Raw genomic sequence first — 27,021 nt, forward strand, 5'->3', positions numbered from 1 at the left:
TATATATATATGTATATGTATATATATGTGTGTGTGTATACATATATATTCATGAATACATGTACATATTTATACATCATGTATATGTATATATACTTCTTCATGTGAACATTTACATATGTATATATCACATGTATTCTAATTTTATTCTGAACATTGAATTTTCAGAACAAGATTTTTTTCTTTTCTAATCATTTTTCCCTCTTTTTATTAGATATTTTCTTCATTTACATTTCAAATGCTATCCCCAATGCCCCCTATATCCTCCCCCTGCCCTGCTCCCCAGCCCACCTTATTTTTTTTTAGCAGCACAAACTTCATCTTCTTATAAGATCATGTGTCATACTGCTGTGAAGGTGTGATCGCTGTGAGAGGAGAGGCCGTATGTATGTTACATGGTTATAGTGATCCTGGGCCAACTTCCAGGTCCTCTGAAGTGTTATGGACATCTATTTGGTGACAGTGCTATTCATCAATTCATGATACATGAAAGCAGCATGTTTATGTCTATAGTTAAGTATTTGTATGTACTTTACACCTTCATAAATTACTTTATGTGACTTTTAAATATTTAAATGTTCATAGATATAACTCATATGATTTATAATTTTATCCTGTTTCTGTGAGTTGCTGATCTCTGCATTTTTTAATAAGTTAAAAAGCAGTTGATTTCTCTAATTTGTCTTTTTTTGTTTAATCATAAGTTTTCACATGAATCAAAGATCATTTCCATAACTACTTACAGCAATTCATTTGCAAAATCTTTCTCTTTGAAGCTTGCTTTAATCTAGGCATGCATTATCTCTCCTGAGGCCTATTGATACTCTAGTAGTAATGCATTGTTATATAAAACACATCCTTGGCCCAGCTTAGAGAGGATATAGTGGTTACTAACTCTAATTCCATGGTCACTTTTGAGGCATAGACATGGTCCAAGGTGCTTACCCACATTCCACACCTCTGTATTCCTTTCTCCAAAACTGGCAAGAATGCTTCACGGAATGGGGGCATGGGAACTCCTTTCCTGACATCCTTGGTGGTACACCCCTGCTGCTCAGGAGTCTTGACACCTGATTCAGTTTTTCCTATGTGTTGACTTCAGGCAAATTTAGCCGTGCTCATCAGTTCACCTGCGGGAAATAAATAGTGCCACCCAAATACCCCATGGAACAGAAATCTTGAAGGTTCTTAAAAATGTCAAGAAGCTGACATGAGACCACTGTTTGATTATAGGAACTGGTGGCTTTGACAAAATAGAATAGAAAAAATGCAAATAAACAACTAACTTTCCTGTTTGTTCTTCTTCTAGGGATCAGGTTATGAATTGATCTTTTCACCATTTTAGCCTGAAAGGGAGCCCAATTTCCTTTTATTTTAGTAAGTGTGAATTAAGGACTTGCCATGTGCCAGGCACCGAGGAAGGAGGGATGGATGAGAGGTTAGAACATGGGGAGCAACAGGAGTTCCCAGGCTAGCTTGGAGGCTAACAAGGCTACAGTATGGGAAGAGCAGTCGATTTATCTGCAAAATGTGCTGGAAGCTTGGGTGGGAGTTTGATGAGTTCATTCTGCCCTTGAACCATAACATTTTCCATTATGTAGCCATTCAACAAGCCTTTTTTGAGCTTTGGTTAAGTTTCAGGCACTCTGCTTAGTGCTGGGGATAGAACAATGACCAAGTCAGATGGTTTCTGTTTTCAAAGCTTAGGGTTAGTGGGACAGACACATAGCATCTACACATTTATCTCATCAAAAACTATAAGACATCCAGGGCACTTTAGCAGTCACTGGGGCATTCAAAAGAACTGATCTAGAATGGTGTTTCAGAGAAAGGTCTCCCAAGGAAATTACACATTGGTTGAAGTTTAAGATACATGGGGATGAGGCAGTTGGAGAACAGAGGAAAGATGAGCACACAGGTGAGATGATATGGCATGGGGGTGTATTCTGACACAGGCTAGAAGTAGAGTTCTTCAGTGTTCTAAGTGTTCCTCTTATTTTCTGCTCCTTTCCCAGCCTCTCTTCTTGGGTTGCCAATTGTCACCAGTACTGAGACATCTGCATCCTTTCAGCTCTGCCTCTGCTTCTCAGATGAATACTGGGTTCTTTCCCAGAAAGGAATACATGGATAGGTAGCTGGAGAAGAATAAAACCTACCTCTCCCAGGAGCAGAATTTCAAGAATCTCTCCCAAGAGACTATCATGAATGACACTCAGTATGAAGACTGCTGTGATTCTGTTTTATAATCTGAAAAAGAAAGTTGACTTCAGAGACCAGAGGTCTGCCCTGGCTCTGTCACTCATGGCAAGAGGCATGCATTAGAAGAGGGACCCATGACCAGGAATTTCTGAGTGCTTTGGAATTGTATTTTGTCCATTTCTTGGAGTATTTCAGATTTGGTGTGATTATTTGCCCCATTTTATACAGGGGGGCTAAGACATGGCAAATAGACAACTTGCTAAGATCAGAGCTGGTAAGAGAGAGGTTGGCTTCAAATTTTCAAAATCTGATTAGAATAACTAGACCTTTAAACACTAAATTCCCTGAGGACATGCCAATAGTTATGATCATAACTTTCTAAAATGTTGAACCATTTTCAGAAAAGAAGAGGTTCTCAGAGCCAGACAGTAACCTCCCACATCCAACCCTGCTATCTGACTTATTACAATACTATGAATCCAAGTTAGGGTTTAGATCTTTTGTTTTCTGGTCCTAGTGATGCATTCCTGTGATCCCAGCTGCCCTAAAGGTAGAGGCAAAAGAATTGTAAATTCTGATAGTCTGATTGAGCTATAGGTCTGGTTCAAGACCAGCCTGGGCCACATCGCAAGACCTTGATTCAAAGTTTAGAAAATAAATGAAAGAGCCGAAGGAATGAATCACAAACTCAAGCTTAGAGAAAATGAAGCTGCAGTAGTGACTCTGCACAAGTATGAACCCTTCGACAATCTGGCATGCATGGAGGATGGACTCAAGGAGCCCCTACCCTTACTGATGAACTATTTGGTATAGCAAGCTTCTAGAATTTAGGTTTCTTTCTTCTTCCTTCCTTCCTTCCTTCCTTCCTTCCTTCCTTCCTTCCTTCCTTCCTTCCTTCCTTCCTTCCTTCCTTTCTTTCTTTCTTTCTTTCTTTCTTTCTTTCTTTCTTTTGGTTTTTGGTTTTTTTTTGTTTGTTTGTTTTTTTGTTTGTTTCTTTGAGACAGGGTTTCTCTGTATAGCCCTGGCTGTCCTGGAACTCACTTTGTAGACCAGGCTGGCCTCGAACTCAGAAATCCTTCTGCCTCTGCCTCCCGAGTGCTGGGATTAAAGGTGTGTGCTACCACGCCTGGCTCAGAATTTTGGTTTCTTAACACACACACACACACAAATATTATAAGAATATGTTTCATTTTAATCCCAGATGTAGGGATGTGTGGCTGCTTCAAATTGTCCATAGCATGTGACTATGTTTTGCCTCATGCTCTAGCAGAAGCATGCTTTTACCAGCTACAGAGAGTTTCTGCAATAGTACGACATTTGGAATTACAGAGTTTCTCAGGGGGTATATAAGTGCTAGGATGCCAAGAGTTGGGGTGGGTGGTTGTTGGTCATTCAGGAGGGTAAGTTTGGTTTGGTAGTGGTCATGTTCAAGATCTCTCTCTCTCTCTCTCTCTCTCTCTCTCTCTCTCTCTCTCTCTCTCTCTCTTTCTCTCTCTCTCCCTCCTCTCTCTCCTCTATTCTTATTTTTCTCCTATCTACTGATAGAGGTGGAACTTGGAGACAAAGGTTGGGAAAGAGAGGAATCCACAAAGTAGCAAAGACCAGGTACAAGAAAAATAATTTGCTATCAACTGACTTACTAAGAGAAGGAGTCATTGCATTAGGTAATGAACCTGTTGTTGATCCAACAAGCTTCCAAGGGTAGTTCCAATCTATTGTTCACACAATTGGATCTGACTTGCAAAATGGATCATGAAACAAAACCCAAAGCTGTGAATCTGGCCAAAAGACTATTAGGAAGGGAAGGTATTGATAGAGATGTGAGAAAGATGCAGAGGGTCAGGAGCAGGGAGAAGTCAGAATGCATCTTACACATGTATGAAATTGTCCAATAATAAACTTAATAGAAATAAATGTTAAAATTATATATATCATATTTATATATTACTATGTATATATTAATATATATAATATTTGAGAGATATAGCAGCTCAGGGGTAGAATGCTCACTGAACACATACAAGGATTTGGGTCCTATCTCCAGCACTATAAGCAATAAAAAATACTCTCCTTCCTTCTTACTCAGGCCTTTGTTGGTTTGATAGCCTAATATTAAGTTTATAAAGTATAAGTGTAGGAGGGCTTGAGTTTCCGTTGCTCCTCATTTCAGTTCTACAAAGCCCCCTAGAATTTTGTGTTTATCACATGCTGCATGCTGCTGCAGAATGCAGCCGCTCATTTACAATTTCTCCTCACATCTTCCTGCAAAGAACTTTTATCACTCTGTGTTTCACCATGGTGCAGAGGATTTATCACCTCATCAGTTAGGAAGACTCGGGCAGTCCTTCAGGAATAGCATCATTTCTAATTAGTTTCTTGTCAGGGAATGATAAGGAAGCAAGCACACTGACTGCAGGAAGAGAAGCTTCCAGGAGTTGGCTGGTGCCTCTTGAGTCACTAGAGTGATTTTCTCTTATGTGGGGAGAGGTGTTGACAAATGGATCCTTCTTCCTGTCTCAGAAATGAAAGAGTTACAAGAATGAACCAGCTATTCCTTTTCCTTTCAGGACTCTCTCTCTCAAGGAGACTTTTGGGCATAGTGTAGTAAGAAGTGGACAGTGACCTCAGAAATTGAGCTGGTCCAACTGACCTATTTTTTCCAGTATCTAGCAAGTAGAGATGACCTTGGGTTAGAGCTGAAAGTAATGGCCTTCACATGGAAGCAGTTCACTGCCATAAAATCACCTAGAAGTGATTAAAACAAATTTATGGGGCCAGGATTTCCCATGACTTTGAATAGGAGGAAGCCACAAAGACATACTGCTCAATTTTATGGGCTACAGAAGTAGCCTATAAAGGGAAGAAATGCTTATATGACCATCAGACTAGAAATGCTTGCCAATGTAATAAGTAAAGAAGAAAAGTGATTGGATAAGAAGGAATAAAACTTCCACTAATCAGCCATGCTGTGTGTATCCATGTGGAAGATGTATAAACAAACAAGAACAATTTTAGAATTGGCACTCAGATGTGAGACTCTTTTGGAAGAATTAGGGGAAGGATTGAAGGAACTGAAGGGGATAGCAACCCCATAGGAAGAGTAACAGTGTCAACTCACCTGGGCCCTGGGAGCTCCCAGAGACTAAGCCACCAATCAAAATTCACACAAGCACAACCCCAAGGCCCCTGGAACATATGTAGTAGAGGGCTGCCCTGTCTGTCCTCAGTAGGAGGGGATGGGCCTGATCCTATAGAGACTTGGTGCCCCAGGGTAGGGGGATGTTCAGGGCCACTCTCTTAGAGGTGAAGGGGAGTGGATATGGGGGAAAGAACTCTTCGAGGGCCAACTGGGGCGGAGGGCAACAATTGGGATGTAAATAAACCAAATAATTAATTAATGAAAAAGGCAAAACACAATGTATACTGATAATGAACCACTTGGAAGTATTTTTTTTTAACCAAGTGTTTTCATTTGACTTGTGAGAAAATGCAGATAAAGAAGACCAAAATCCAAATGTGTGGAGAGGCAAACTCAACATCACAAACCGTTAACGTGGTTCTGTGTAGAATGTACAGCAGCTTTTAAAATTCAGACTTAAAGACAAGAGAAAATTACATTGAAAAGAAAGAATAAAGTTAGGAAAAATCTCATTAATGTTTTTGTAAAGACTTGCTATATATATATATATAAAGCTATAGTAACCAAATGTAGGTATAAAAGTTTAATTAGTAAAATAGGATAATTTTACTAGTTTTAAAGATAAAACTATAAAATGTAATCAATTTGCTAAGTTTTATTTTTTATTGACAAGTAGAAATCATATATGACAAAATTTGGCATTTTAATACACATATACACGGGAAATGGATTCTTGCCAAAGTTGAAAGTTAACTTACTAGAGGTCTTTCCAGCTGTTGCCATTTGTGCTAACTGAAGTAATTTCTTCTTAGACCTCACCTCTTTCACAAAACTTACTTCATCATAGACATGACTGTAAAAATGATACACAGCAGGGTAAGATTTTACAAGAAGAGGGTAGGCAGACACATGCTACCAAGTATAAGATAAGTAAATGGAAATTACAAGTTGAACTTCATTAAATATTGAAAGCTTATCTTTGTAATAGTTTGAAGGACAGCACTACAGACTGGGAGATCATGTTTGCGAGTTGCTTGTTTGTACATAACTTATACTAAGAACATTTTTAAATACACAAGTTTACAGTTAAAACGGTAAAATTTGAACAACACATTACCAAAGTCAATGTACAGAAAACAATCAAACACATAAGAAGATACTTAACAGTAAGTGTTACACGTTAGGGAAATGAAGATTTAAAACCACGACATCAGTGTGTGCCTATGAGAAGAGATGAACGAGGAGTACTGATACTACCAAGCCAAAACGCTAGTGAACATGATGCATTATAGCTTGTGATGAACAGCTACTCCAGAAAAGTTTTGAATCTGCTTATAACATTAAACATACAGGCAGATGAGGAAATAGTTCACTGGGTATGAGCACCCACCAGGCAAGCAAGAGGGCCCAGTGTGATTTTGAAGTTGAATCCCCATGACTCACATAAAGCTAGACATGGCCATGCATTGGGCAGAGGTGGCAGCAGATCCTGGGTTTGCTAGCTAGATGGTCTAGATAACCCTGTTCCCTAGCAATATGCTTTACAAAGTCATGCCACCTGTGCTGGGTCTAGGGCTGGGGGTGTAGTTCAGTGAAAGTTTGTCTAGCATATCTAAGGTTTGGTACCTTCCCAACAGTCACTCCACGGGTCACCAGGCTATAACCTCTATTTGTTGTTGACAGACTCTAGTTTTCTGAGAACTCCGAGTCCTCTAGTAGAGGTGATGACTCAGTGCTTGTTATACAGTTGGAGTAATGCATACATGCTTTCAATAACTTTTTACAGAAGCAGGAGCCTTCCCAATTTCAGTCTGAACTCAGACCTACAAGGGGAGTAAAGTCATCAAATTTCAGTGGCACTCTAGTGCACCAATATTAAATTACACCTTCCTCAGTGCACAGATTCTATGTATCAGTTCTGATCCCCATTTTTATGTCCAGTACCCTTAAGGCTATAAATATCTTCCTCTTGTTTTGAGCAAAGAGTTCAAATGACTTAAGTTTGTTCTCTGCTGCCCTCAGTCTAGGCTTCTAGCATCTTCCTGAATAGATAGAGATGCTTGACATAGCTAGAAGCAAGAATTCCACCCTAGGCTACCTATTTAATTTCAGATGTCCCTTTTGGATGAATTTCTACAGTGCTACAATTTTATGGGCTTGCCTAATCCTTCCAAGAGGAAAGGGGATCTTAAAGGACTGAGTAACTGCAGCAAGCCTCCAGTGAGCCTTTTCTTCCTAGCTCTTCCCTGCTTCTTGCCCCCCTCCCCTTACTCTTTTCCATTATGTTATTTTATAAATGCAGAGATGAGTATAGTTGTGCTGGAGAGCAGTTTCTGAAAGGTAGTTGGTAAGATTTTTAAGCATCTGGTCCAGTCTCAAGGTTATTCTTCTCTCTGGGAAGGAGATGCAGTCACAGGTAATGCTGGAATAGCGCTTGCACTTTGGTGCCTTGGAGAAAGATTAGAGGACACGAGTGGTGGGAAGCTCTGCTGTTCTAAAGGCTGGCAAAACTTTCCACATCAAATTTTATCTAGGACATCTTTATTCCAAATTAAGGATTAACACCCGTTTGTAAGATGCTAAAGATGAAGGATAACTTGGGCTTTCAAATGCCCAGGTGGCTGGGCAGAACAGCTCCATGTTCATGATTTTGCAAGGACAGAATGTCTGCTTACTCATTTAATAGCCGTGGCTGTGATCTGGACAGGAGTTGTGTTCCATTCCCAGAGAAGGACTTGGCAGCAATGCCCTGCAATAAGGGGAAGTATGTTTCCTCTGATGGACAACCTTCTTGGCTTCTAACCATAGGAGTGAGACCCGCTCTTTCCTTTATCTGATGCTTCAAGGCTCAGTTGGGTACAAAACCACTGTTTGAAATTTTGGGGTTTTTATCTACTGTTAAGCTATTTCATAACCAGAAAGGAAACAGCACAAAGCCAAACTGAACACGGAAATATTTTCAAGTGTACTCCTCCACATTCTTACCATTGAACAGATATTTCTTACAAATATTATCATCATTATGCTCTGTGAAATACATACTGCCTTTGCTTTCTCATTCAAAATGAAAGCCCAGTCTAACTGTTCATAGTCACTGTAAAAGTATATCTAACACAAAATAGCAGAAGAGAAAGTTAGAATCCCATGGCTTTCAGGAAATAATTTTCAACGGGGTGCATTGCATTTACAAAGCTATCAGCTGTGGTTGGGAAAGGAGGTGTGGAGGTGTGGTGGGGGCAAGAACAGGAGCGAGCTATTCTTCCTCAGAAGGAGCATGCGAACATGTTTAGGGAGGAATGGAAGGAAACAGGTTTTGCTGGAATGGAGGTTTGAAGATTGGGGGCTATGGAAGAGGGTACCAGGAACAGATCAGACACATAAATCTGGTGGCAAACTTGATTGCTGCACAAGTAATGCCACTCATGACAAAAGACTTTCCTTGTTGAGAAAGCTTCTTAGAGCTGATACTACACTGGCTGCGATGTCTCTTCTGTGCTTTGTACAAAGTTTTGAACACCTCCATCCTGAGCTTCCAGATATTCTTTTCAAGTATATTTATTAATCCAATGACATATTTCCAACTGTGCTTGACCATATTTGTGCATCAATCACCAGACACAGAAGTTTCTGCTTTGATCTCCGATAGGAAAATGCTAAGTCTTTACAGATTTTTCAGGCTCCTAAGCCATAAAAACTGTCACTAGGTTAAAAAGCTTGTCTGCATTCACAAAAGAGAATATGGCACATATAAAATGAAATAGTGATTTGTTTTGTGTGTTTGTTTATTTGTTTTGGCCCAAACTAGGTGGAGAAATTCTCCATCTGTCTTGTTTTTCCTCTCACAACAATGTTACAACTTAGAGAAAAGATGAGACAAAAGCCAGGAAATAGGTACATGTTGACTTGAGGTGGCAGGGTGGGGAGGGGAAGGAGGCAGGGACACATGGTCATTGAAGCTAGAATGGAAGTCTTTCTCTTAGTCACATGGATCAAGGCCCTTTTTACAAGTAGGGTGGTTCACCACCTAGAATGGCATTCCTCTAGGAAGCTAGAGTTGTAAAAGACAATGTTTGAAAATGGATTCTAATTTCTAGGGCCCCTCTGAAATAGAACTCAGAGACCCTTTGCATCCTAGGCTGCTCTCCTGAAGGGAAAATTGTTGATCCATGATAGTTTATTGCAATCCATGGCAGACAGAAGCAGAAATGAGCAGTTACTTAGAATATTAGAGAAGTGTTTGTTTTTGTTGGTCAGCTTTCTTCTTTCATTCCCTTAAGGAGACTCTGGTTGCTACCTCACAAGAAGTCTAATAAACACATCCATGATGTCGACTGAATCAGTTCCAGAGTCTTTGGTTCTGTTTGCTGACGAGTTTGATTGCATTGACTTTCTGTTTGATTGCACTGTCTGGGAGGGGGACAGTGGCTCATTGCCCAGAATGGATCCTCGCTCCTTGCATGAATGTTGAATGCTTTGTTTATGACAAATCTAGTAAAGATTAGCTTTGTAACGCTCTTGAAAGGCTTTTAGCCTGCTGCTTGCCCCTTAGATAATACTGTTTATCACACCAAATCGCCATAATGAGGAACACTGCCAATGCTTCCCCTGAGTGAACATCGGCTTTGGGACAAAGCTTGCCTTTCTAGGGTAAATGGCTAAAGTCCTCTTTGTCTCGTGTTATTAATAAGTTACCATGTGAGTACTTACATGATAGAGATGGCTTTCATTTTGACCTTCCATTTCATGCATTTTGCTATCGACACTTGCCAAACAGAACAACAGATTTGCTTGTCAAGAAAGCTGGGTTTGTTTATTAGGAACCCCTTAAAACTCAGTGTTCTCTCTTGATTGCCCTGACATAAGAGCTTTTAAACTCAGGAGCAAGCATGCCTCACTGGATTGTCCTAAGTCTAGAGAGGACTGTTTTATAGAGCCCCATGGTCAGCTGACTGTGTACTGTCCCATGCAATGTCTCCTCTACAGAAATAACTAAGTTAGGAAAGAATCAAAACCACAGAACACCAAGAGAGAGGAGGCTCCTGAACAGGTCTCCTGAAAAGTGACATTTTCTCAAGGTGCACCAAGAATCGGGTCAACCATAGGGACACACAGTCATTCTAAAATAAAGCAACACAAACGCTTATACATCACACTTTTTAGGACACTGCTATCTGCCGTTCTGTCCTTTATACCCGTGAATGGAGGTAATTATCTCTTGGAACGGCTGGTTAAAAGTAAGGGATTCTTGAGAGAAAGAAAACTTGGATGCCTTGTCCTTCTACCTTAGAAATTAATAAAGAATTCTTCTACCTGGGAAATTAATTACCCATGAGAGCTCAGCCAGACCCACAGTCTGGCACATCTCGAACTTCTGTTGAAAATGGATATATTCCAGAACTCCGAGGTCTAAGCCAAGAGACTGAACTAAACCCAGGAAACTGTGTACCCAAGCCTGTCTTTTCTTCTGCTATACTTAGGACTCTTCCTTGACTCAGTCCTGAAGGATTTGAGTATGGATTTTGGTTGTGTTTGTTTGTAGTGCTTGCCTAAGCTAACTGATGTCCTGTTCCTGGTTCTGCATTCTTCCATATGTAGCTTCCTACAGTGGTATTAAGTTGTTCTTGCCGAGGAACATTTAGAAGTAACCTAGGTCAGCACCTGTGCAGCATGACCAGCTCTGTGCCTGATTTAAGGATTTTCGTGATGACCAAGTCCCAAACTGGTAGATGAAGAACATGGCTCTGGCTGTGTCTACTTTTCTAAAGGTAAAACACTGACTTGGGAGTTTACCTCTCTCAGGATTTCCTTCTGCAGAGGATTCTGAGTCTCAGAATGGATGGGTATATCTCCTTGGCTCTATTTGCCCACAGCTTGAAAGACAGCAGGCTGAGGTGAATGCAGAAGACAGGCAGCTGAGCAGACAGGAAGCGTCATGCTGGGGTAAAGATGGAGATTTTAAGACCAGATGCCCTTGGCTGTTCAGATCCAAGAAACACAGAACTTATGCAGTAAACAGCATAGGCAAAATACATCTTTGAAATATCCCCTGATAAAAATGAACCCAGAGGTAACCATTAACCAGAGATCTCTGGGGGCCTTTCTAACTATCCTTCTCCACTGAGAAACCTTCGGTTTCCCATCTAGGAAATGCTTATCAGAAACACCCTAAGCATGGCAGACTGCTACAATTCCCAACAGTGGTCAGACAATATACATGTTCTTGCCACACCTGGATACAGCAGATTGGTGGACCTGGAATGCTCAGACTGGTGCACCATGAACTCAGTTTCAAACACCTTCTTCTAGGAGGCAGGGTAGACTACTGCCAGAAGGTGTTTCCGTGGAGCTAGGTTAGTTAGCAGATTGATTCATGTTCAAGCCCATGGGCACCTGGAGGAGCAGATACCCTGGACTCTGCTGAAGAATATCTTACTAACAGCCCAGAATCTTCCATCAAGATGTCCAACTCAGTGATGAAGCTAGTACAAACATCAAATGTGATTGGGTCCCCCAGACAGGAAAGCAGTCAGGGTAGCCCAGAGCTGCAACTTCCTGAACTAGCGCCCCTCTCAACTCTGTATAGTGGACCCTGGCAAAAGGAAACAAAGGCTCAAATTGTCAGTATTTCAGCAGGACGTGAGCCAGACATTGCCAGTTTCCCAAGAGCTACCTGGAAATGCTGACAGGTCATCCCTGACCAGCTCCTTCAACTTCAGCTTTGCCCCACTTCTTCAGCAATAGTTTGTGAGAAGACCTGCTCTGGCTCATAGTCAACCCATAGGCTGACCTGTGGATATACTTGCTCTTTTGTAGGATCTGAAAGATAATTCTTTGACCTCAGTTCTTCCAGGTGACAACCATAAAAATCCCTGTTGCTACTCTTCCAACTGATGTAGTGTTAGAAGATGCCCAGCCATTCTCATTGAACTTGGTTGGCTGCTCCCTTAGTGCATACCACTCTCTGCCCAACCAACCCTTGTAACACGGGGGATGAAGGTGCCGAAAGAGTTGTGGATCACAGGACACAATGCACTGGGACCAGGCTGCAAAACAGTAGGAACAGAATTTGCTTCAAGACTTTACCCTTCTTGAAGCTTCAGCCTTAGCCTCTGGAACCTTATAAGAGAAGCCGTGGAATCCCAGGAGGACCTGGAAGGCAAGAAGCAAGAATGATCTTCAGGGAAGGAGGATACTTCTGACAGGCCAACAAATCCAGAATTTGCCTTCTACACGCAGAACTTACTCTAGACCAAGCCACTACATTAGTTACTTGAGCAGTCCTCATCATCTGGATTTGAAGTCTTATCTTCAGAGCCCCTGGAGTCTGTTCCATCCAGGCCCCAATCCTAGGCATCACCTAGACCTCTATAAGGTTGGGCAAAGACACTTTACAAAGCTCTTTAGCTTCTATACTAAGATGCCTATAGAGAAGAAGGCTCTTGAGGTGGAGAAGTGGTTGAGTCTAGTTTGTGAGTGGGTAAATGCTCCATTCCAGAAATCTACTCTATCTGTTGATTGAAACCTGTTTAATCTGCTCTATCCCAGCCATCTTGGTAGCCTAGACAAGGATTTCCTGTACCTTTGCAAAGACCTGGAGGTGTTTGCTGCTCATACTGACCCTAAGACTGTGAAGTGAGATCTTGAAGCTGCTGATGTGAGAGCAGGGACTAGTCAGCAATCAAGGCTCGCTGCATGTGTTTGTGAAGCAGTACCTGCCCTTGGAGTTCCAGCATCTATTCATCCTGTGTATTTAGTGTAATTCTGTCTTCCCTGCCATGTAGTGGCTGGATCTTAACTTGCCTTCTCTCTACCTTAGACAACTTGGATCCAAGGACAATCATCAAGATCCCCTTCTCATATCCTAGCACCAATAAAGTCACACAAAGGGGGAAGATGGAAGGGGAAAAAAACCAAGAAAATGATGTCTGAAAACAGTAACAACCAGTTTGTTACAGTTTAGCCATTCTGTAGAAATGTATTATTGTTCTTGTTGCTGATAGATGATCATGTGACTGAATGTCAGAAGTCAACATCAACTGTTGACCAAAAATCATCTGTATCACCCTCCCTCCTATTTTGAGACAGGCTCTCACTAAATTTTAAAGTTTCCTGATTCAGTAAGGCTAGCCAACTAGCTCCAGAGATCCTCCAGTGTCTGTCTCCTTAGTACCTAAGTATAGGTGCATGTGACTACACCTGGATTTTTACATGGGTCCTGGGGATCCAAACTCATGCTCTCACATTTGAGCAGCGAGCTCTTTACTCACTGGGACATTTCCTCTAATACTTATCATTTCTGTCTTGAAGTTTCTAGATTAGGCTGATGGAGCCATGCTGGTAGGAAGTGCCATCTCTTGGGAGAGCTATTGTTATTATTGTTTGCCTAATGCTAGGAACCATAGTTCTCACTTTTGAGACTTATACAGTCCATATGCTTTAGCTGTCCATCTCAACTGGGAAGGGGCTACAGGATAACCTGAATGAAAAGAGTGACCAAGCAAGGATCAGTTACTTCCCAGTGGCTGCATATCAGCGTGGCTTTCTGTCCTTGGGAAAAGGATAGAACAAATTCAAAAGGAGCTCAGAATTTGCCTCTGAGTCGCACCTCGCAAACAGTGTCTGGTGATTTGTCCCACAACATCTTCTATCAGGTGTGGACTAATTCAAGTATCAGTCTTATTTCTCCTCAAGTAAAAGAAAACACACTTCCATATTCATGATTTGCCACAACAAGGCTACATGGTAAACCATTTTAAGATTTAGGATTCTAAATCCACAATGGAGCAATTTGGCCTGTCTGCAAATGGGAATTTCTTTAGATTCCAATCAGGCTTCATCTATGATTGGGTATAAAGATGACAGCCTTAGTAGGGTGGCTGTGTTGATCCACTCCCTAGGTGACTCTCACCCACCTCCAGCCACCTGACTCAGGTTGGCTCTCATGGAACATGTAGAGAAGCAAGGGAGTAAAACAAACAATCAAATAACAAGCATAATTCAGAAAATATTTCACAAACTTCAGCTTGCATTAACTTTATTTTTTCTAATAGTCAAAATAAGTGATGTGGCCAAAGTAAGAGTCAGTGTGCAAGAGCACTACCAAAGCCAGGATACAGGGTTGGTCACCAGTGTAGCCACTCTAAGTCATCCTAAACGATTTCAGTTGGCCTATGCTCCTTGTTAGTCTTGAGAGATTGATGACACTCAGCTATACCTGTGAGCGATCATGTGTCCTCTGTGTTGAACATGGAGAAGCTGGCTTCCTGAAAAAGGCCCAAGTTCGTGCCCCCTGTTCCTATTCTGAAACACTGATCTGAGTCTAACTGCTGCTGAGTCCTAAAGTTGCCAGTGATGAGTAGGACAGAAACACTGTGTGGTCAAATTCAAATCCAGAGTCTGTTCTTTCCTAGCGCAACCTCAGCTCCCTTCTACAATTGTGTTCGCCTGCGAAGATGAATGTTTACAGAAGCCCAGAGACCAAGGAGAAAGAGTAAGAGTATCTTTTAAGTTCTGGAGATGTCTGCCCTTCAAATTCCAGTTTCCAGAGAGGGAGCTGCAAGCTCTGCCACTCATTAGCAATGTTCTTCACGCTAGCATGCTACAACATTTCAGATGGTGAATTCATGCTCCTTTGAGTGGGATGCATTTATTTTAACCCAAATAAAATAAAAAAGCAACGGTGAACTAAAGCATCCAGGTCCACAAGATTAACATATGACGTTGGTTATGTAATCTGGAGCCCAAGATCAAGACTTCTGAATTCCACTTGTGACAGGAAGGGCATGGGGTTACTTATTGCAACAATAGACAATGCCATTTTTCATCCAATAGTGACATGAGGAGATAGCAAAGTCTTCCAAATTCTGGAAAGTTTAAACAAAAGACAAGCTACTGTCTCAGGGAAGGACTGAGGCAAATTGCATTAGCTCCCTTCTGATTCTGAGATTCAGAATCCAATTTTGAATCCAATCCTTCAGTTTAAAGATACAGTGACCAGGAGACATGAAATAAATTGCCCATACCATGTTGGTCTCAGGGTTTAGGCACAGAATTGGGTCTCCCATCCCCTGTGTCCTTCCTTTGTATATTTTGTCATAGGAGTTTCTTACTCGGTGGATAATATTCTGTCTTGAATGCTTTGTAAGTAGACTGATCACAGGACTAGAATCTAAGTGCTACCAGGCAGGAGAAATGTTCTCTGGCTTCTTCTCTTGCTGCTCTCATCCCATTCATGGGTAGGGGTTGGGAAAGCATGTTTTAATGTTTGCTATGAAGTTGTCCAGAATCATTAAACCTTGTTTTTTTTATTACTTCAAGCAATTGATTGTTTTCATCTAGTGTTTTCTCTATTCATTTGGAAGAGACACCAAGAGAAGAGCGCTTTAGACCGGATAAAACGTGCCTCATTCCTTCCTCAGATGATGGAGTTCCCCTCCCCAGTGACCCCCCTGAGATTCTTCAGATTACTAGGACTAAATGTTTCCACCAAACAACTCAATAGGGAAAGAGAATAAAATTATACACGTGGAAGGTTGGGATACCACCCAGCAGTTCTCCAATTCTCTCCAACTTTTTAATTCTTTGTTCTAAGAAGAAATGGGGATTTCACAACCTATGTGTGCTAATTGTTGTTTAAGAAACCATACTTCAAACTATAATACATTAGCTATAATTGATGCTCCAGGAAGACCTGCAGTGCCTATCCCATGGGGGCTTCTGCCTTAGCAATTCTGCCATCCATTCGCTTAGCATCCAAATACATATTCATGATTAAAGAAGCATAATGCAGGATATCAAAAAGGGCCAGTGCTGATTTTTCAAGTCTATTCCTGGAAACCATGAAAACATTATAGGATGTATCCAATATCTCCTGACGTTTAATATCCCCAAAGATACTGGAATTGCATTCTGTGCCATTACGGAGTAATATGTTCCTCAATATGCACATTCTATATAATATCTTTAGGCTATGAAGAGCTCACATTTATTGTGCTTCGTGCCCAATCTCAGTTCATCCTTACAATGTTATAAAAATTGTCACCAACTTTGTTTTCAAAGGACAGCGTGGAACTACATAAAAGATAAGTCAGCTGCAAATATGGGGTGGTGTGGGGGCTGGGGTAGGAGCTGCCCAAGGTCATATAGTAAATACAGGATGGTTCAGGGACTGGGATAGGACCTTGTAGCAGAACATGAGTTCTGGCTCCTCTCTGTGAGTTCCTTCCTATTCGGAACAAATATTTGCTGCTTGAGTTACTGTGCCCTCCTCCCCAGGAGCTACTGTGCTGGGAGCAAAAGCTGTGACTTGTGCATCACAAGACAGTGTGCTGCTGCTTCTGTGCTTCTCAGGCAGGGAAAGGACACAAGAGTACTTAGGCTATTTTCAGTGATCTGCTTTTTTAAAGAGTAAGGCTCTATCTGCCTTGAAACAATCGCAATAACAACTACAACAATGAATCAAAGTAAGACAGCACTGGGACACAGAGATGCTGCAGGGAGCTAACTCTTAGTATTCTGGAATGAGCACAGAGAAGATCGGAGGGGAGAGTAGAAGGTCGCATCCGTCATCTACGGGGGAAGAACATTCCTGTGGGAAAGCCTTCTGCAGAGAGATTCCCCAGATGCTGTGCCTACTGCTTCTTGCTTTTGCCCCATGCTTCGTCCATCTGTCTACACTTCTGCCTGCATCCCTTGCATCCATTCTTTCTAATTCACTATCTCTCCTGGCTAGGTCAGCAGCAAGCATAGTCAGCTCTCTGGGAACAAGGGCAGAGCTATTTTCTGTTTGTTTTCTTTTTTCTCTTTTCTTGGATATTTTCTTTATTTACATTTCAAATGTTTTTCCCTTTCCAAGTCTTCCCTTCGGAAAAACGCTATCCCCTCCCTGCTCCCCCTGCCTCTATAAGGGTGCTCCCCCACCCAGCCACCCACTCCCATCTTCCCACCCTGGCATTCCCCTACACTGGGGCATCAAGCACCATCATGCCCAAGGGACTCTCCTCACACTGATGTCCAACAAGGCCATCCTCTGCCACATATGTGGCCAGAGCCATGGGTCCCTTCATATGTACTCTTTGGTTGGCAGTCCAGTCCCTGGGAGTTTCAGGGGGGTTGGCTAGTTGACACTGTTGCTTCCTCCATGAGAGTGCAGACACCCTCAGCTCCTTTACCAACTCCTCCATTGGGACCCTGCACTCAGTCTAATGGTTGGCTGCGAGCATCTGAAGGGCAGAACTATTGCTTTGATACCTCTCAGAGACGATGAGTCTTCTCTAACTCTGTCCAGTTAAATCTGGGGATTTCTGGGCCTCTACCACCAGCTCACCACGCTGCTCACTCAGCTCTTCTTGAAGGACTTCCTGTCCTGCTCTCTTGTGTTACTTTAGCCCACAGGATCGATTAAAGCTCTGTCATGTGCTGATTCCTGAGCCACAGACTGGGGATAACATAGCAGTTAATGTCCCATCAGCTCCATGGGGGAGGTAGATAGCGTTAACAACTAACAAAAACATTTGTCACTAAAATATGTGTGTGTCCTGAACACTTGTGTGTGTTCAGGCGGTGAAGGCACTTTGCACCTTATTTTGTAAAATGTAAAGAACTGGATTGAAGTTTGGGTGAGAATGGGTGACATTTTCACACAAAGGGAAGAGCATGGGATGGGATGAGTAACAAGATACAGAGATCACAAATAGGTAAAATATGAAACTACAAACTGGCACACAATTACATAGAATCTTCTGGAGCCTCCGTATGATTTTGCCCTATGAGCACGGGTGGTCGTTAAGTAGAGGGAGAAAGGCTGAAGATCTCATGTCATCAGATTATAATCTAAAACATAATATTATAGCCCAGTGTGTGAAGAGCAGGCTAAGACAAAGAACAAGAGAAATCATAAAAAAAAAAAAATCATGCAGCAGCTGTTAGACTTGTTTAGGTAAAAAGAATAGCACTAGATTATTGATAGCTGAGATAGAGACAAAGAAATTAATTAGGCAGATATTAGGGGAAAAGTTCAATGGTGATTGATAACAGAGTGGTGTGTGTGTGTGTGTGAGAGAGAGAGAGAGAGAGAGAGAGAGAGAGAGAGAGAGAGAGAGAGAAGTACCAGTTTCTATTTCTGTTTGCATAGCTGGCTCAATTCTAAACCATCTGATGGTACAAGGAATAGCAGGTTTGGTCATGAAAGTCATTTCAAACCTTAAACACTTTTGAGTTTGAAATGAGGATATCTCATATGTATTTATGCATGCACGTATGTGTGTATATGTATGTATGTATGTATGCATGTATGTACATATTATGTTTAGATTAGAAGGCTGGATTGAAAACATATCTTGAGAGTCTTTGGACATACATGATAATTAAGACCACAAACCAGATTATCAGGGAGAGAATGGCAAGTGAGGGATGAGAGTCCAGGATCTAATCTTAAGGGATTGACTCTAAAGGACAGAGTTTAATTATGTAACAATCCATCGAAAGATGGCCTAGTCGGCCATCACTGGAAAGAGAGGCCCATTGGACTTGCAAACTTTATATGCCCCAATATAGGGGAATGCCAGGGCCAAAAGAATGGGAATGGGTGGGTAGGGAAGTGGGGGGCGCTATGGGGGACTTTTGGGATAGCATTGGAAATGTAATTGAGGAAAATATGTAATAAAAAATATTAAAAATTTAAAAAAAAAGAAAAAAAGTTTTAATTCTTTTAATTAGCATTATTTGGGGTAAGGTGCTTTTGATTCATATAATAAATAGTGCCATCCAGATATCCAAAATAAAACTGTTGAACTGCAAAAAAAAAAAAAAAAAAATTATGTAACAATCCCAAAGATGGAGACCTTTGCAAAGGAGACAACAAGAAAGTAAGAAAGTCTTAGGTAACTCAGGAGACCATGATGCTACAGAAAACAAGAAGAAAAGCTGATGAGAAGAAAGAAGCTAACTATGAAGGATACTGTTAAATGATCAAATAAAATAGGTACTAAAGTAGTAGAGATACATGCCAGGCCAGAGTGGAATAAATATCTGGAAGAGCACAGAATAAATCCATCAAGTAGAATACATATTTCTGAGAATTTTGCTACAAGAAGCAGTTGGTGGGAACTAGAGGACACACAGAGCATGCTCTACACTTGGTTTTGTGTCACACTCTGACACTCAGCTTGTGTTCCACAATTCTCAGCCCATGCTCTTCTCAGGCATGTGTATATGTGTGTATGCATACTTGTGAGCCTGTGAATGCATTAAAGTCAGTGTATGTGTATATGTATGTATAAGGAGGCATGAGTGTGCACATGTACATGTATGCATTATGTATGTTTACACAAAATCATGTGGATATATGTGTGAGTCTGTGTGAATGTGTGTAACTGTGGGTGTCTGCATGTAGAGTTGTGTCTGTATAAATGTTTGAGTACATCCACATGAATACAAATATAGTATATAGGTGTGCATATGTGTGTGTAAATTTGTCCATGTGGAGATGCTCATATATGTTTGTATAGGTGTGATTTCATGAATTGTATGCTAATATGTCTGTGTGTTTGTATAAGAGTGTATATGTGTATATGCCACTGAGTTACAACATGTGTGTCTGTACAAATGTTTAATATGTACAAATGTATGTGTGAGTGTGCATATGTAGACTAATAAAAGAATGTGAATATGCGTATAGTTGTGTGTGAGAACATATATACACACACACATACATGAGTGTGTGTGAATTTGTGTATATGTGGGACTATGCCATTATGTGTGCCTGCGTTGCATGTGACTGTGCTTCTGTAAGGGCAAATGTATTCAGATATGTTTATTTGTATTTGCGTGACTGTGTACATGATTTCCTGTATGTGTACATGTGTGTGTGAATGTATTTGTACATTTTGTGTAGTTGTGTGTGAAATAATAATAATAATATCATGGGGGGTAATCAATTGCTTTCTAGTAAAATTTAAAGCCCATTCAAAAAAATAAAACCCACATCTGGTATAGTTAACTGGAAAACCCCTGACTAGTTTGGGTCTATATTCTTGAGAACATGGTACTCTTATTCTACTACATACAGAGTTATAAGTTCCTGACTTTATAAACATAAGTCAACTCATCTCTCTACCCTCATCAAAAAGCTTCTTTTGAGTGTAGATTATACACAGAGAACAACTGGTCAATGTGAGAAAAATCAGAGACTGTGGGATGCCCAGCTACAAATGGGATCGCTCCTCTCCCCAAGGGTCAGGAATCAACACAGAAGAAATGACAGGAAGAAATGTACGAGCCAGAGCTAGGGGATTTATGCAGAAAGCATAATTTTGGACATAACACCACCAATACACACTGAACTCACAGTAGCTCTGACTTTCACAAGCCAAGCCTGCCCCAAATCCCAGCATTGATTGTATTGGGACCTCCCACCCTTAGCATAAGAACTATTGGTTCCTGATGGCTGTTTGTGGAGAAGACATCAGTAATTTATAGGGAATGTGGCCCCTGGAGGTTACCTATACTCTAATAGAGGGTTCTACACACATCCACACCCAGGTAGTAGTGAGTAAAACATAAGGTTTCGAGGCACTAGTGATGGGGGAAGCATAGATGTTCTTTCATAGCTAACTTGTAGATACTCTGAGCCCATACAGTTAAACCCTTCAACTTGTGTTGTCTCCACTGCCCTCACCCACCTCTCACTTGCTGTAACTAGGGAATCTCTGGATGGATCATCTCCTTGAGAAACTTTGTACTTCAAATGACTCGATTTCCATGTCCAGTCAAATGACCCCATTTCCACATGTCTAGTCACATGACCCCATTTCCATGTACAGCCACAAATGAGAAGAAGCACAGTGAAGATGTGTGACTGTTCTTGTTTTCAGCTGGATAGAAGGGTTGAGGCTTAGGAGAAAGAGCCATGAATTCACACAATAGAACTTGATTCCAGCTGGGCATAACCTCTTACTAGGCACACGAGTCTGTATAAATCAGTCCGCCTCCCTGAACTTTGGTGTGAAACTGGTAAGTTGGAAATCATGGTCCACTGAGTGCTGACTGCTGCTGAGACTTCTGCACATCCATAATCTTTCTGATTTTTACATCACAAAATCACATGGATGGAGGCATTGGCATTCTTGTTCTGCAGTTGAGAAAATGGTTCTTTCTGAGGTAAATACCTGGTACATTTCTTCAGGCAGAACCTTTCACCTGCATGGTAGCTGGTCCCTCAATCTTTCAGAACTTTCCAGCCCAACCTCTTCCTAGGACTCTAATAGCTAACCCTCCTCCTAGGTTAGCCATCTCATTTATTTTTGAAAACAGATAAATCAAAGCTTAGTGAATAGACAAAGGAGAGAAGGGGGATTGTTAGTGCATTTGGAAGTGGCCTTGTGATGGTGGTTTTATGGCTAATAGCAAATATAGTCATTAAACAATCCTGGACAAGCAAGTGACCAGTGTGGGATAATATTTTTACATGGGAAATCACCATGTGACCACTGTCCTAGTATAGGGCAGTATCATGGCAGGGAAAAGCACCATGTGACTATTTGTAGCAGCACTCTTGGAGAAGCCTGGCTCCTCTTCAGTGTGTGCTCTTCAGTAGTTTTCTTCCTAAGACCTTGGATTGGAAAGCAGTTCCTGCTGAGGATGCTACGGGGTCTCCTGGAACAAGGTCATACTCCAGGCGAGTAGCTGGCATGGGGTATTGGCTTCCCCTCTGGGCTGCTGCCAACCTCCAGCAGTTTCTTTTCTTTCTGTGGAGTCCCTGTGTCCTTCATCGGGTCCTTCAAAAGTAACTGTAGGAGGGAGTACAGCTTACCTTTCCTTGTACAAATTCCATCTGACAGCATATCTTAGCCAAAGCCCTAGGGCAGTTTAAAAGATTTCTCAGTAAGATTAGACTATGTGCCTCATTTGTGTTAGCATTCTCACATTGACAACAATGGCTCCTTTTGAAAAAATAGATGGAATCCAGCAGGGCTTCCCAACTAATGACCAAGACAGTAAGAGTTTACTTCAATGCCAAATGAAGTATTAACCTCTGAAAAGAATGCAAATTTAACTCTAAATAAGTCTAAGAGAAGGCGCTTCTAACAACAAATAGTAAAAGAGTGCTCTGTTATTCTCTAGAACGGCCTTCTGGACATCTGTAAATTAATAGGAATCAAAATCAAAGACAATAGCAGAGTTGAAAAACAACCATCTTCCCCAGAACACCCCTGCATTGCCCAGGATGGTGCTGCAGTTTATCTCTAATACATTTTACAGTTTGTTTGAAGGTGAATTTCTTCATTTTGTTTGTTCACTGTATAATTTTAGTATATACATAATACTTTGATTTTTGTTTAGTTGCTGTATTCTCTCACCTTCTCAATTCTTCCTCCTCCTCCTCCCCTTCTTCTTCTTCTTCTTCTTCTTCTTCTTCTTCTTCTTCTTCTTCTTCTTCTTCTTCTTCTTCTTCTTCTTCTTCTTCTTCTTCTTCTTCTTCTTCTTCTTCTCCTTCTCCTTCTCCTTCTCCTTCTCCTTCTCCTTCTCCTTCTCCTTCTCCTTCTCCTTCTCCTTCTCCTTCTCCTTCTTCTCTCTCTCTCTCTCTCTCCCTGCTGTCTCTCCCTCCCTGTTTTTCTTTCTTCTTTCTTCTTATCATGAGAAATTTTATTTTAAACTAGTTCAACAAAGATCATAAAAACCACAATAGCTGAATCTACTAAAGTTTTCATTGCATGTAGTGTATTTATATATGATGTTGTTTTATGAAGTTGTTTTTCTGGTATTTTCCATAACTATTTCATACATAATTTCTTATTTTTCTTTCCTTAGCTTAAACCCTTCCACACACCCCACCTCTTGTTCACTTTCAAATTAATGGCCTCTTTCTCTTTCATTATTATTACATATATGTATATGTATGTGTATATATGTCTATATATTTCTAACTACATAAATATAACCTGGTCAATCTGTATAATGTTACTTACATGAATAGACATGTCATGATAGATGATCAAAAGCTCATGAAGCCTCATCCCTATATAAAGAACTACAGATGATTAAAGCTTTCTGAGCGTGGAGAAAGTAGTCTTTCCCCAGGGAAGGGCACCCCAGTTGGTTATCTTTTATTTTGAAAGATGCCTTTTATTATTATATACCTTTTAAAGATGTATTTTTATTATCATGTATGTATGTTTATGTGAATATATGGCACGGTGCTGGTGTTTACAGAAGTGAGAAGGAAGCATTGGCCCCTCTAGAGATGAGAGTTACAGGCATTTGTGAGCCACCTGAGGTGGGTGCCAGGAAACAAACTTGTGTTCTCTCGAATCGTGGCAAGGCAAGCACTCCTAACCACTGAGCATCTCTCAAGTTCATGATAAACATTATTCTTGTTAGTCAGAGTACAGTTCTTGTTCTTAACCAAGAACTACCTGATAGGCTATTCCACACTCCTCAAGTGAAGAATTGATAGGTGATCCCCCAATCCTCAACTACAGAACTATCAGATAGGCCTTTCCATGCTGGTCAACTGTAGAACTGATAGACCTTCTCACAGTCCTCAGCTATGGAACTATCTGATAGACCACTCAACATTCATCAACTGTAGAGCTATCTGGTAGACCATTCAACATTCATCAACTGTAGAGCTATCTGGTAGACCATTCAACATTCATCAACTGTACAGCTATCTGGTAGACCATCCAATGGTCATCAACTGAAGAGCCATCTGGTAGACCATCCAATGGTCATCAACTGTAGAGCTATCTGGTAGACCATCCAATGGTCATCAACTGTAGAGCTATCTGGTAGACCATCCAATGGTCATCAACTGTAGAGCTATCTGGTAGACCATCCAATGGTCATCAACTGAAGAGCTATCTGGTAGACCATCCAATGGTCATCAACTGAAGAGCTATCTGGTAGGCCATCCTACATTCCTCTAGTGTAGAATTGATAGGCTATCCCATACTCCTCCTTTTAAAATATTGCCCATAAAGGCTTCATATGGTAACCTAAGTACCAAGGAGAGAAATTGCAGGGAATTAAGAAACAACTGACTGAAATCCTTTGTGCGGTAGGACTAGGAACTAACTGTTTATTAAATCCAATGTTTTGAATAAAACCAGTTAGTAACCATAGCTCTCAAATCTCAAACCCCATCTATCTTGTTCTCTTGACTGGGCATTTTCCTGATGCTGTCAGACTCACTTGAAGTTTATTCTCCAGCCAAGACAAACGTGCCAGGTGGAAAACTCCCCAGGTACCAACACCAAATGTGCCAACTCTGATCAATTCTGTTAGGAATTCCTCCTGCAAGCTATGTCTTGCCTTTCTAGTCCTTTGCGCTAGCTGAGTAAGGGGCCATGTGTTCTTTTGCAGACTAGGAAATTTTAAATCTAGAAGGAAGGCACTGTCCCTCCTTTACAAGCAACTTCAGTGTATTCAGACTTGGGATCCTACTTAACACTGTGACTCAAAGAACACAACCTCAAGGAATCTTGTCCCTAATATTCTCTAGCTCAGCTGTGCCATTAAGACTTCAGCCTAAATCCCTTCCCTTTGGACAGGCTTCCTTGATTTCTCCACCTTAGATAATTCTGCAGGAGCTTGCTATCCTTCTTGCAGGGTCCAGTCCTCCCATTTCTGGTACTTCTTCAATTTTTTATCACTGGTAGCTTGCCTTTCCCCAAAAAGAACAATGATGTCTAAACATGAGGTTTTTCTGCTTTGCTTGCTGTCCAATCCTCAGTACTACACTCATCACAGGAATGCTTTCCAGCCCAACCACTGAACATTTCGGTCCATGGTCATGAAAAGTCACATAGATCACATTTACTGCATCAGAGGCATAAGCCCATTTAAATGACATGCAATTGGCCATGAATTAAAAATATATTTACAGCCAGGCGTGGTGGTGCACGCATTTAATCCCAGCACTGGGGAGGCAGAGGCAGGTGGATTTTGTGAGTTCGAGGCCAGCCTGGTCTACAAAGTGAGTTCCAGGACAGCCAGGGCTATACAGAGAAACCCTGTCTCGAAAAAACAAAAACAAAAACAAACAAACTATATATATACATATATATATATTTACTATTGGACTGGATTGTTTATGTATGTGTTTTATTATGTTAATACCATCTATCTATATATTCATGTCTCATTATCTGTCATCTATCGGTCGGTCTGTCTGTCTGTCATTCACCTATCTATCTGTAATGGACATCCAAAAGAGAAGAATCTCCGTGCTGTTATAGTAACTCTATGATGTGAATCATATTTTTCCATTTGACAGGTGAGGACTCAAGTTAGGTCAGGTCAGGTTTGAAAACATGTATTACATGGTGCCCTACAGAATGGCACATTTAGATAAGCAATGGTATAAGGCTTTCACTTGGTCTGATGGCTATTGTTGGTTCTCTACTTGACTACATCTAGAATTCACTAATATTCAGACTGCTGGATATTTCTGTGAGATATTTTTCTTAACTAAATCATTTGAGGTGGGAAGATCCACCTTTAATCTGTGCTACACCTTCTGGTGGAGGCCTATGGATTTGCAAGAAGGAAGCTATTTCTCTTTGCTTGCTTGCCCTTACTTTCACTGGCAAGTTTATTCTTCACTGGCATTGGAGCCTACTTTTTTGGCATTCTAGTGTATACTGAAGACTAGCTGAGACATGCAGTCTCATGGACGGAAGAACTACTGAATCCTTGAACTTTCTATGATAGACAGTCATTGTTGGACTAGCTCCATCACAGCCTGTAAGCCAGTATAAAAAAAAAATCCCTTTATACATATTCAGTCTACCAGCTTTGTTCTTCTAGAGAATGCTGACTAACACACTTGGCATTTTAAAATGTTCTTCTGTCTCCCTATTCAAATATTCTAATCTTGTTTACGTGTGTGTGTGTGTGTGTCCTCTCTACCCATATTTACCAGTTATTTAATTCCACATGTTAATGTTCATTTGGAAGTTTAAAGTTCACCATTTTCCCTGTGTGATTAAGAGACAGCATAGGAATATACCATCAACAAAGCTATGTTGGAGGATGGGGTCTAAATTTGCATCTACACAGGCTAACAAGACTGGACTTCCAACATCAATTTTCGGTGGATCACAAACCACACTTCCCAAGCACGGCCTCCTTCCCATGTGGCTCTATTCCAAAAGTCATAGACATAAAGGAGCAAATGGGATTCTTTCTTCCCATCCAAATAAGCAAGAAAGCTAAACCAAGAAATCAGTGCCCTTCATCCACAATCTCTTCTTTTAGAGAGGTGAATGAGAAGAGAGAGAAAATAATCAAGAAGGTTTCTCATTCCAACATTTTGAATCCACAGTTTGTTCAGTAAAACTCACTTTGAAAGATCAATGTGTCTCATCCCTAGCTCCCTAAAGAAAGCCCTGTTGAGCTGGCTGAGTATCCACAGCTGACCCATACCCTCTCATACTTGGGCTCAGCATCAGGTCCTTGGTTTAAGGCTTTCTTGCACCACACAACCCAATTTGCTGTTTTACGGATTGGAGATTGGTTGGCTCATCGCCTGTCCTGCTTCAGTACAGAATGAAGACAAGACCTCCTTCCTTGACTTCCTGACATTTTTTTTTCTGTCTTCATTCACTGAGTATTCTGATTATTCATTGAATTAAGGACATCATCTCTCTCTGGTCCTTAAATAAATTGATCAGTCAATCCAG

General features: G+C 41.0%; 1 pseudogene; it reads left to right on the forward strand.

Moving 5' to 3' along the window:
- The window catches only part of LOC110285336 (centromere protein T pseudogene), a 31,696-nt pseudogene extending 19,252 nt beyond the window's left edge, over positions 1-12,444 (forward strand).
- The last annotated feature ends 14,577 nt before the right edge of the window (positions 12,445-27,021 follow it).

The sequence above is a fragment of the Mus caroli genome, unplaced genomic scaffold (genome assembly GCF_978045245.1).
Source record: "Mus caroli unplaced genomic scaffold, Mus_caroli_1 scaffold_20, whole genome shotgun sequence".
Taxonomy (NCBI): Eukaryota; Metazoa; Chordata; class Mammalia; order Rodentia; family Muridae; genus Mus; species Mus caroli.